Source organism: Eptesicus fuscus, chromosome 8, assembly GCF_027574615.1.
Source record: "Eptesicus fuscus isolate TK198812 chromosome 8, DD_ASM_mEF_20220401, whole genome shotgun sequence".
Lineage (NCBI taxonomy): Eukaryota > Metazoa > Chordata > Mammalia > Chiroptera > Vespertilionidae > Eptesicus > Eptesicus fuscus.
The window spans coordinates 15,100,362-15,113,480 of record NC_072480.1 but is presented as its reverse complement, the minus strand read 5'-3'; positions in this window follow the sequence as shown (position 1 = coordinate 15,113,480).

Sequence of the window (13,119 nt, the reverse complement as noted above, 5' to 3'; positions counted from 1 at the left end):
ATCCCTTCACAACTCTGCATTCAGTGAACTCAAGGTGGTATCTTGCAGTCAGCCATGGTAGGAGTATTTACACCATAGTAATTGGTAAACACTACAAAGTATGGCTCTCCATCCCCATTTCTTGCCCAAAGTTCAATGTTGACTATTTATCAGCACGCCAGTAGAAGGCAGTAAATAATCTTACTGTATTGGCCCTGATATATGTGCCTGATTCTGTTTCATTATAGAAAGAGAGAGTGATGTCTGGGCTTGTACCTGCAATAACAAATATGATAATGATGATGATAAATACCCATTGAGAACTTCTAGGTACTGTGCATGCTTCACTGTACTAAGTGCTTCCCATGCATAACTTTAAGTTATACTCAAATGACTTTATGGGATAAGGACTGTCATCACCTCTGTTTTATATGTGAGGAAACTAAGGATCAGAGCAATTAAGTAATTTATTTAATGTTATACTGTTGGTGAACAGAAGATTCAGATTCCAATCTAGGCAAGGCCTCTCTAGAGTCTCAGCTCTGACCTTCATGATAGCCCCTTCCTGGGGAAAGTGGGAAAAGAGTTGGAAAGTTTCATTTCCAACTAGCAGTTGACAGCATGATTATTTTAGAAACATTAATATTTAAAAACACACAGCCTTGTATATTATGATAAAAAAATTTTAAAGATTTTCCAAATTGAAAAATAATACTATGTATTTTAAAGGACATTTTATATGTGTGGTAAAAATGTAAAAAACATACTAATACATGGAGATAATGTGGGTACATGGCTACTTTTTATTTACTACTTTTTGTATATTTAAACTATTTCATAATAAAAATTTGATATATTTCTGTATAATGTAAATGGACTGATAAGTAAGATTATAGGTTTTTCTAATAATTTCTTTAAAATTTTTTAATATTATCATTGTATTGTCTTTTCAATTAAAAATTTTAATAAAAAAATGAGTGCATGCAAAAACTGGTAAAACCTGTAGTCTAGTTAATTGTATTGTGCCAATATCAATTTCCTGGTTTTAATAATGTCCTATAGTTATATAAAGATATCATCATTGAAAGAACTGAGACCCCCTGGGAAGGCACCTGAGCATTCTAAATTGGTCCCTCTTGCCCTTTTGGCCAAGAGGGACCTGCTTCTCACAATCCAATTGTCCACAGCTGTTGCCTGAGCTTCTGTTCATGCCAAGGTTGAAACCTCATGATGGCTGGTACCATGGATCTGTCTCTTGCCCAGTGGGGTGAGCTGGGCCTCCTTGGAGAAGAAACCTGGGTTCCACAAGATATGTGATCAGTGCTGGGACCCTGCCAGCAGGCGAGGGGATCCCAAGGCAGGTGCTGGGCGTGGAGGCCATGGGGGCATAGGCGACCAAGGAGACAGAACTAAACCTCACATCACCCTGCTTGGCCCCGGAGGATGGCTGGTTAGCCAGAGACGGGTAAGATTCCTCAGGGAAGGAACAACCTAAGACAGGCACAGTCGCACAGGGGCCATCAGGAGAGAACTTGGGGGTCAACAGAGGTGGGGCACAGACCTTCACCCCCCAAGTTTGCAGGGGCCTGAACCCTCACCCCTGCTGAAGGAGATCTCCTGCCCCCATGGCTGCTCAGCTTCACATGCCCAGCTCAAATCGGGACCCAGGTAACAGAGACTTGGCCGACAGCAGATACCCTCTCACTGCAACAAGACTTGATGGAGATGTCTTGCACCCATGATCTGGGGACCTGAGGTCTAGGATATCTAAATCCAGCCTAGCACCAGGAATGCTCAGGGCCTACTCAAGAAGGCAAATAATCCTCTCCACTAATAATTACAGGGTAAAACAAGATGGTTGTTAGAGTATTAAATTTGACAGTAAAATAGTAGTCAAGTTTTGAGATGCAATGGATTATTATCTTTAATGGATTAATAAATAAATGTTATTTTTATTTATTATTCTCAAACAAAGAATCTATATTTTAACAGAATTTTATTCTAACCCTTATGTACTATTAGATATTTTCCCTTTATGTTGTCATCTATCCATCACAGCACTTAAGAAATTGTAGGTTCTAGTTATAAAGTACTATATAATTTAAAAAATGCTATTCTTCTTTTCCAGGAAACTTGGAAAGGCCATAAACTTTTTTCTATATTTAAAAATGTAGGAGATTCCAAAATAGTGGTCGAGTAAGTAGATGCTACACTGACATGCTCCCAGGACCAAACTGGAGTTACAACTAAAATTAAAAAAGATCATCCTGAATAATCAACTGAAGACTTGCTAGAGAGGACCCTGATTACCAAGGACAGAAAGTGGAGACCACATAGAGACTGGTAGGAAGGGCAAAGGTGTGAAAGGGCTGACTAGGCTCCCACAGACAGCAGCAGAAGTCCTAAAGCAGTGGTTCTCAACCTTTCTAATGCTGCCACCCGTTAATACAGTTCCTCATGTTGTGGTGACTCCCAACCATAAAATTATTTTCGTTGCTACTTCATAACTGTAATTTTGCTACTGTTATGAATCGTAATGTAAATATCTGTGTTTTCCGATGGTCTTAGGCCACCCCACAGGTTGAGAACCACTGCTGTAGAGCCTAAGACCATCAGAAAACATGAGGAACTGTATTAAAGGGTCTCGGCATTAGAAAGATTGAGAACCACTGTCCTAAAGGGATATTTCAGCTGGGCGGGGGGTGCTCCTACTGAGAACTCTGGGGTCTAAACCTCAAGCTGGGCTCCCCAGCTCAAAGCACCAGAACTGAGAAAGGTGTCCACATAACATCTGGCTGTGAAGAGTGGCAGGGTTGCTGTCTGCCAGCCAGAGACAGCTGGAAATGCAGGCACCCTCTTAAAGACCAACACACAAAATTTCGTGTGCAGCCACTCACCTTGGGTTCTAGCAGATAGAGGGAAGAGTGGATTGGAACTGTGTGAGCAGAAGCCAGTGTTGGGTACTCAGGGGTAAGACCTCAGAAGGCAGACATTCCAGTTTCCTGTGCCGAGTCATTCCCTCACGCTACAGAGGACATCTTTCTCCAGCATCTTGCTATCCAGGCAGTTTTTACCTGTGAGGGAAGGCAGTTGCCCCACCCTATTGGAAAACTCCTTGCCCCACTCTGAGGCCCAATAAGAGGCTAAAAATAACAATCACCCTACAGGCAGAAGCAATTACCCCACCCTATTGGAAAACATCTCACCCAACCTGTGGTCAATAGCCTGAGACTAATCAAGACTGAATACAAACAGACTGCAGGCAGAGGCAGGTCTCTGGAGGATTTGAGTCTTTTCCTGGTCTAATTTGGGGCATGGGACTAGGAAAAGCAGACCTTGGTGCACATCTTGGTCCTTTCCAAAGGTAATCAGCCCCAGCAGAGAGAGTCCCAAGCTCTGGATTGCTGATAGCTCCAAACATGGTATGCAGGGCCAGTCAGAAACAGCATCTAACACTGTTCTGCACTAGAGATTGGGAAGCATAGCAGACCTACCTAATACATAGTCACAAACCCAAATAGGCAGCCTCAATGTCACTAGGCCATAATCCCCACTGGCTTTTATAGCCCAAAGTTATTGGGGCTTATCTTCACTGCACTGGAACCCTGGGCTGAGGGGTCTAGTGTGGGACTGGGACCCTTTGCTCCTCATGGGGGACCTCTGAGGCCAAGATTAAAAAACACCACACGTGAGTGTCAGACCAGCCTGTTACACACCTCTGCCCCTCCTACCAGTCAATGTACTGTCTTCTTTAATTCTCTATTTGTAAGGCTTCCATTCAGCCAGATTTTAGATGATTCTGAATGATGTTTGGTCTGTATTTTAGTTGTGATTTTGATGTGGTTGTGGGAGGTGGCAAGTACCACATTTACCTATGCCAGTATCTCTGCACTCCAAAATTCACAATTTTAAAGTGTACAATTCAGTGGGTTTTTGTATATTCAGAAGGTTGTGCAACCATCATTACTATTTAATTTCAGAATTTTTCACCACCCCAAAAAGAAGCCCTGTACCTGTTAGCAGTATCTCATCATTCTTTCCTCTACCCAGTCCCTGGAAACTACTAATCAACTTCTGGTTTATATGGTTTTGCCTATTTTGGATGAATCATCTGAATGGATGATTGTGTAGGCTCCTTTCACTTATTATACTGAATTCATGGTTTATCTAGGTTGTAACATGAATCAGTATTTCGTTCCTTTTAATGGCTGAATAATATTCCATTGTATGTATATACCACATTTTGCTATTTTGCTTAGCCATTCATCAGTTGATGGACATTTGGGTTGTTTTCTTTATTTTGTTTCTGGCTATTCTAAATAATAATGCTATTAACATTCATATACAAGTTATCATATGAGCATATGCTTTTAATTCTCCTGGGTATATGTCTAAGAGTAGACTTGCTAGATCAAGTAATAATGCTATGTTTAATTTGTATTATTATAACAGTAATATATAACCATTATAGAAACTTTGAAAAATCCAGTAATGAATCAGGACAAAATAAAAGTCTTCTCATTTTATACTATTTGTGGATAACAATTGTTAACATTGTGGTGTCTTTTTAATATGTGCATATGCATGGACACACACTAATAATCAGTTTCATGCTATGTATACTAGTACTGTTTTGAAATTTGCTTTTATTTACTTAATAAAAGATTGTACAATTTTTAAGTTGTTCTTTTTTAAACATGATTTTTACATGTCTACATATTATTATTTACTATGACTGTACCAGGATTCATTTAACTCATATTCTTTTGATGGATAATTAGGATACTTCTAGCTTTCCCCTGATAGCTCTATAACAAATAGACTTGGTATATAAATTGTGGTTGTTATGATTATTTTCATAGGATAAACTCCTAGAAATTGAATTATATTTTTGAGTGTTTTTTATACAGATTACCAAACTTTCCCCTAAAGAATTATATCTTTCTATGTTGGTTTTCAGCAACAAACAAGATGGCCTGTAATACTCAATGCTGGCCTATTGGTCATTATAATGTTTTTAAATTTTCAAATTTAATGAACTAAGAAGGTTTATCATAATTTTGCTTGGTATTTCTTTTGTTGTTAATCCTTACCTTAGGATATTTTTTCTATTGATTTTATTTATTTATTTTTTCTATTGATTTTAGAGAGAGTAGAAGAGGTGAAAGAGAGAGAGAGAGAGAGAGAGAGAGAGAGAGAGAGAGAGAGAGAGAGAGAAACATTGATGTGAGATAGAGGTGGGGATAGAAGCTGCAATCCAGGTGTGTGCTCTTGACTGGGGATCAAACCCAAGACTCTTCAGTGTGAGGGCAGATGCTCTATCCGCTGAGCCACACCAGCCAAGGCTTGCTTGGTATTTCCTTATCAATGAGAATAAATATTTTTTCTCATGCTTATTGACCATTTGCATTTCTTTTTTTAAGTCCTGTTTTTCATATACTTGGCCCATATTTTTAACTTGGTGTTTGCCTTATTATTTCTTAGGAAGAGTTTTTGACATAGTTGCATACTAGTATATGACATATATTTGTTCTAATCAAGTTTATTTTTCTTTTACAAATTTATCTTTTTAAAATACCTTATAAAAGTATAAATACTCATTGTAAAATACAAAAATCTATATATCTAAAGGCCTAAGCGACTGCTTGACCATTCGACCGTTCAACCATTTGACCAGTAGCTATGACACGCACTAACCATCAGGAGGCAGATGCTCCAATCGGTAGGTTAGCTTGCTGCTGGGGTCCAGCTGATCGGGACTTGGTGAGATGGGCTGGACACGCCCTGGAGCCCTCCTGCGGCCCCTACCCAGCCCTGATTGGCCCTGATCGGCCCCGATCGGGACTGGCGAGATGGCCCCCATCAGTCCAATTGCTGCGGTAGGGACTGGGCGCGAGGGGCCAAACACGGCCTGGAGCCCTCCCACGCTCCCTCCCCAGCCCCGATCATGTGTGCACTGGTGGGGTCCCAGATTGCGAGTGGGCAAGGGCCAGGCTGAGGGACCCCACTGGTGCATGAATTCCTGCACCGGGCCTCTAGTTTATAATAATATAAAACGAATATTGAAAATTTTCCAAATTCTATCCCCTCAAATTGACAATTTGGTATGTATTCCTCCAAGTATTTTTTCCTATCCATATGCTACCAATTACATTTCTTTTCAAAATTGGAATCATAGTATATGTAGTTTTTAACCTGATTTTTCACTCACAATATCTTATATATATCTCATTGTCAACACATACAGCTTTATCTTCTTTTTAATAGTTGTATAGTATTAACTGTATTGTGTTTTTAACATACAAATTCTATATTCTTATTTAATCATATTAAGTTTCTTATGGCATATTGTTCAATTTTTATGCTTAGAAAGAAGGTTCTCAATTTTTTATAAGAACTTTCTGATGAGCCCTTGCCGGTTTGGCTCAGTGGATAGAGCATCAGCCTGCGGACTGAAAGGTCCCAGGTTCGATTCCGGTCAAGGGCATATACCTTGATTGTGGGCACATTCCCAGTAGGGAGTGTGCAAGAGGCAGCTGAATCGATGTTTCTCTCTCATCGATGTTTCTAACTCACTATCCTTCTCCCTTCCTCTCTGTAAAAAACCAATAACATATTTTTTTTAAAAGAATTTTCTGATGAACTATTCAAGAAATTATCCTCATTTTAAAAGACAAATTTTGTTGTAAATGAGTGAAGACTACTGACACATTTGTATAAACTATAGGAGGAATCTGGAAAAACTTTGCAAATTAATGAGGAAAATATTGTCTTGATAAAATATATTGAAGTGCCTATTTTAAGTGAATAAAATTCATAATATATTGCCATTTCAGCTGATCTCAACAGCTAATTTTTAGAGATTGAAAATACATTAATGCTGAAACCGGTTTGGCTCAGTGGATAGAGCGTCGGCCTGCGGACTCAAGGGTCCCAGGTTCGATTCTGGTCAAGGGCATGTACCTTGGTTGCAGGCACATCCCCAGTGGGGGGTGTGCAGGAGGCAGCTGATCGATGTTTCTCTCTCATCGATGTTTCTAGCTCTCTGTCCCTCTCTCTTCCTCTCTGTGAAAAATCAATAAAATATATTAAAAAAAAAAAAGAAAGTACATTAATGATCTTTGAAAGAGAGAACTCTTACTACCCCAAAATATTCATGAAAAAATTCAAAAGCATTGTGTTAAGTCTAGGAATGCACTGAGAAAATACAGGCACACAGATGCTCACAAACACACACAATCTCTGCTCTTACAGAGTTTACAGTTAAGTGGGAGACAAACTTTATTCAAATAATGATGCAAATCTATATATATAAAGAGCCAGGGTCGTAACATCCACAACAACTGGAGGCTCGACCGAACATCAGGCTGCACGCGCAGCAGGCGAGCGGGCTGAACTGCTGACCTCTGGGAGAGAGAGAGAGGCAGGGCTGGTCAGCAGTGGCAGCGGCTGCTGGCAAGGCCAGGAGAGAGAAGCAGGGTGATCAGACCCTGCTTCTCTCTCCCGGCCTCGCCAGCAGCCAAGCCTCTCTCTCTCTTCCAGAGGTCAGCAGTTCAGCCCACTCGCCAGCAGCCTGGGGCGGCTGCTGATCAGCCCTGTCTCTATGATCAGGCCCGGAGATAGGCCTGGAGATGCTGACTGGCATAGAAACCGACCAATCAGAACCAAATCTGGGTGAATTGCTAGGAGCCAATGGCTGCCTAGGAGGCGTAGCTTTTGACGCTGACTGGCATAGAAACTGACCAATCAGAACCTAATCTTGGTGAACTGCAAAGGCAGAATCTAAGGTGGGGGCTGAGGAGGGGTTTTAAGGGCAACAGCTTTTTGGTGTAAGGTGTAAGAAAGTGATTCAATTTTTTAATGACTGGTTTGGCAATATAGTGCATTTGGCTGGCTATCAGTCCAGATATAGGGATTATGTATTTTTGTCTGCCAAGGGCATCTCCTCCTGCTGAAAAAGGCTTCTCTCTCCCTTCCCGCCCCCCCATTTAAGCAATCCTATCCTATATAATCTATCTATATTACTAAAAGGGTAATATGCTAATTAGACTGGGTTGACCAGCCATCTTCCAGATGTCCGACTTCCTTCTGGACAAAGCCATGGTGGTGGGGGCCGAGGCAGAGGCAGTTAGGGATGATCAGGCCAGCAGGGGAGGGCAGTTGGGGATGAGATCAGGCCAGCAGGGGCGGGGAGTTGGGGGTGAGATCAGGTCGGCAAGAGAGGGCAGTTGGGGGCAAGCAGGCTGGCAGGGGAGGGCAGTTGGGGGCGAGATCAGGCCTGCAGGGAAGGGCAGTTGGGGGCAAGATCAGGCCGGCAGGCAGAGAGGTTAGGGGCGATCAGGTAGGCAGAGGGGCAAGGTAGGGGCGACCAGGCCGGCAGGCAGAGGGGTTAGGGGCGATCAGGAAGGCAGGTAGGTGAGTGGTTAGGAGTCAGTCATCCCAGATTGCGAGAGGGATGTCTGACTGCCAGTTTAGGCCCAATTCCTGTGGGATCGGGCCTCAACCGGCAGTCGGACATCCCCCAAGAGGTCCCAGATTGGATAGGGTGCAGGCCAGGCTGAGGAACCCCCCCCCCCCTCTGTGGACAGATTTTGTGCACCAGGCCTCTAGTAAATATATCATAACAAACTGCAGTGTGTGCAATAGAAGAAGAGTATAGGAAAGAGCTGATTAAGATGGAACTGTCCTTGGCTTAGAACATCGTGGAAAGCTAACCTGGGGTATATCAGTTGTGCTGTGGTTGGGGGGTAAGGATGGAGAGATGGGTTTGGTGGCAGGTAAGCGGGTGCATTACAGAGAGAAGAAACTATGAGGGCAGGAACCCTGAAGCTTGAAGGAGAATAAGCCTTGGACAACTGAAGGGCTAACGGAAATGCCTGCAAACAAGAAGAAGGATTTAAATTCTGCTAAAGTATTTAAATTCAAACAGTTTTCACCATTCAAAAATGATGTAAATATAGGCTGTCAGGTTGTGTGAGTCACTGAATGATCGTTGAAGTCCTGTGAGTGTCCTGAAACTGAGTGCTCAAAAAATTCCAGAATTTAAGTGCTGGATAGAAGAGAATGCCCCAGCAAATGTTCCTGAGTTGAAAAAAGAAAAGCCAGGAGAGAGCATGATATAACTAAAAGCCAGGGACAGAGGGCCTTTTAAAGAGGAGGCAGTGAGTGCTGCTAAGAGATCAAGGTAAATGAGAACTGAAAAAAAAAGTCCATTGAGTTTCACAGCATGGAGGCCAACGACCTTTACAAAACGCCTAAACTCCGCTGATATTGTGAAACGCGTTTCATGCATCTTCTGAGTTGCCTGTGTCTTTTGCCTGCCTGGGTGGGGTGTGGGCTGCTTCAGATCCAGGGCAGGTTCCTGGAGGTCCAGCCGCATTCTAGCTACAGCCGACACGGCGTTATAAACCACAAAAGCATTGTATGAAAAACTCATTTTTGACAAGGCATTTATTACCACATGCTTTGACATCAGAATCAACTGGGTTCTTACTGAAAAACATCTGTAATACTCTCAACAATAAAGATATTTTTTTTTAAAAAAAGAAAAGAAACATGAAATGTATTTCTTGCACAATACTTGTACAATTTCTTGTAGATAAATCTAGATATTCAGAACCAAAATTCTATATAACTGAAATATATAGAATCTGGAATTTCTTCAAACCAGGAACTAATTCCTTTAATTTCTCAAGTTTTAGGTAAGTTTCTGCCTTTTGTGATAAATGTATTTTTACAGGTAGACTTTTTTCCTTTTAATGGAATATTTTGGATGTTAAATTCCTCTGAAATTCTAGAGCTTTTTAAAAAACTGCAGTCTTCCTTTCATCGAGTGTGACATTTTCCCCTTTTCCTCTTCTTTTCTTAGGTACAGGGAAGGAGGTATAGATAGAAGTGGAAGTATATATACTTTTTAAAAGGTCATCCTGGGCTGGGTGTAGAAAAGCAAAAATTATGATGCTCGCTTCCTCTACTTCATGGGCAGTTTAGCTCTGCTTAAGACTATCATGGGAGCCTCAAAGTTATAAATCCAAGGCAACTGTAATCAAACCCCATGGTTTCTTCTTTCATGTAACAGTAGCAACCACTTATTAAGCACCTCCTATGTGTCAAGACACAATGTTGGTGGCTTTATATATTATTTCCATAATCAAGTATATCATGATCCCCATTTTACAGAAAACTACAGCTTTGAGATGCTGAGTAACTTGAACAACTAGTAAGTAAGTGGTAGAGGTAGATTATGGATGCAGAACTGGTTCCAAAGCCTCTGCTCTTTTCACACCTTGTAATGTTAGTGCCTTTTATGGTTAGAGCTTCTCCTTGGGGAATGTTGGGGCTTGCACTCCCGACTTTGGCAGCTGTTGGGAAGGACAGAAAAGTAAAACGTTCAAGTGTATCTGAGGAGGCTCAACAGCACCCCTCTCATGCACAAAATTACTCCAGGCTTACTTATTAGATGTTCCCCACTCTGAAAATGTATATTTCAGTGTACACCAAATTGGCACTGTCCCTTTTTTTTTTTTTTTTATGGAGCACTTGCTCTCATGTCTTGGTAGGTGGAAAGAAAGCAGCATTTTTTATCTTTGTCAAGGCTCAGCACAAAAACAACAGCATGAAATAAAACAATGCAACAAGTAAGATTATGTATATATGAAATTCTACCTATAAATATACTTATCACAAATGACAGAAAGGAATAAGACTATATCCATAGTCTTATTACTGTGCTGATGCGTTAATTCCAATCTTTAGTTGTTAGTTTACTTATTTGAAGACCAGTCAATAGAAGGAAATTCCAGTGTGACAGGATTTTGACAATCCCTCAATGTTATCTCTAACAGGATCTAGTTACATTGTGCTCTTCCAGGAAGGATGTAAACTGTGTATATGTTTTAATCTCGCCCACCGTTACTCTCTTTTCTAGTTATACTATATGTGAGATCCCCTGACTGATGTTTTTTTAGGATCATGGGAAGAGAGAGAGGCCAGTCTTCCTTTCTTATTTTTCTATACTTAGGAGTTTAAATATATAATATTCTCTTAGTAATTAAAAAAAAAAAAACAATCTAGAGGTTTCTATGCATGTTTAACCAGTGTTTTACATTTAGTTTGGCAGAAGTTTATTAATTAGAACTATATAAATATGTATTATACAATTACATTAAGGATAAATTGTGATTTATGTGTTCACTAGGGACCCGTTGCAGGAAGATTCCTGCAAGACTTCCTGTGGGCTTCCCTCCCGCCACCACCACCTCTCCCACCCCGCCGCGTCCAACCCCTCGGCCACTGCCGCCGCTGTGCACCCCACCCCGCCCCATCCGTCACCACCCGCCGCTGCGTGCCCAGCCCCACACGCCCGCCCCGCCCCACCCTGCCCCGCCCCGCCCCGCCCGCCGCTGTGGCCGCACACGCTTTCCCTCCAGCAGCTGCCTTGCTTTCCACTTTCCCTTCTATGCTGTCTTCAGTCTTCACTCCTCCCTCCCTCAGTGTATGCAAATTAACCGCCATCTTTGTTGGGTTAATTTGCATACTCGCTCTGATTGGCTGTGGGCGTAGCGAAGGTACGGTCAATTAGCATTTTTCTCTTTTATTAGTGTAGATAACCTAAATTTCTCTCTTGTATCATTTTAATAGTGAGCTATTTAAAATGTTTCTATAAATCAGGCTTTAAAAATAATACTAATATAGAGACTGGGGTGCAGTTTTTATTGGCACTGATAGTTACTGTGCTATAGAAAGAACCTAAACCTGGAACCTAACTTTAGCTCTGCTTCTTATTTACCTCAGAGAACTCCCTTCATCCCTTTCTTCATCTATAGAAAGGATAATTTCCATCCCACAGTGTTCTTATGAAGGCTAAATGACATAAATATAGCAACGTTCTAGAATGACAAAATTGGATTTAAGGGACCTTGGGCATGGTGAGGAACTGGACATCTCAAAATAATAGGGAGGTGCTTTTTATGGGGTTTGAGCAAAACGTTTATTAGTCATGGGGCCCAAGTTCTGTGTATGGTAGGCCTCGAATACCTTTCCCCCAAATTCTAAGCCCAGAATTCCCCACCTGCGTGAACTCAACCCCAGGGCATATTCTGTGATTTTTGTCCTTGTCTCACTTCCCCCAGATTATAAAATTTGGAGAAGTCATTCCTTCATCTTTGTATACTTCTTATAACTGCTCATTGGTTAAATGCTTAATATGTTTATAGTAGACTAGAGGCCCGGTGCACAAATTTGTGCATGGGTGGGGTCCCTTGGCCTGCCCAGGGATCAAGGCCTATTGGGGGGCTGGCCAGGGGGGATGGACCCCGGGAGGTTGGCCGGCCGGCTCCCCCTTCGCCCCCCCCCATAATGGCCTTATTGGGGAGGGCCCCGGTGTAGGAGTGCACTGACCACCAGGGGGTAGCTCTGTGTTGAGCATTTGCCCCTTGGTGGTCAGTATGCATCATAGTGTCGGTTGACCTGTCATTCCAGTTGTTTGATCATCTAGTCACTTAGGCTTTTACTGATATATATATATATAGAGAGAGAGAGACTAGAGACCTGGTGCACGAATTCATGCACCAGTGGGGTCCCTTGGCCTGGCCTGTGGGATTGGGCTGAAACCAGCTCTCCAACATCCCCCTAGGGGTCCTGGATTGCGAGAGGGCACAGGCCAGGCGGAGGGACCCCACCAGGGCACAATCAGGGCCGGGAAGTGACCACGGGAGGGCTCCAGGGCGTGTCTGGCCAGTCTCAGCAGCAAGCTAACCTACTGGTTGAAGCATCTGCCCCCTGGTGGTCAGTGAATGTCACAGCGAACAGTTGAATGGCCTTAGCATATCATTAGCATATTGCACTTTGATTGGTTGAATGGATGACTAGACACTTAGCATATTAGGCTTTTATTATATAGGAGGATAAGGTCCTTATACAGAGTGCTGCACATCAGAACCGTGAGTTAGGTTAGTGACTGAAAAGCCGTTAGTGGCTCATTAAATTAAAGCTAATTTTAAGTTCTTCCTTCTCTCTGAAGGAAAGAGCAGTGGTGTTTTTCCTGAATGAAAATCTTAAATAGAATTGGGCCACTTAGTGTTCAGCTTAAAGCCTGCAAAGATACAGGTGCAAGGTTGGGTGGGGGTGGGGGTGGGGGTG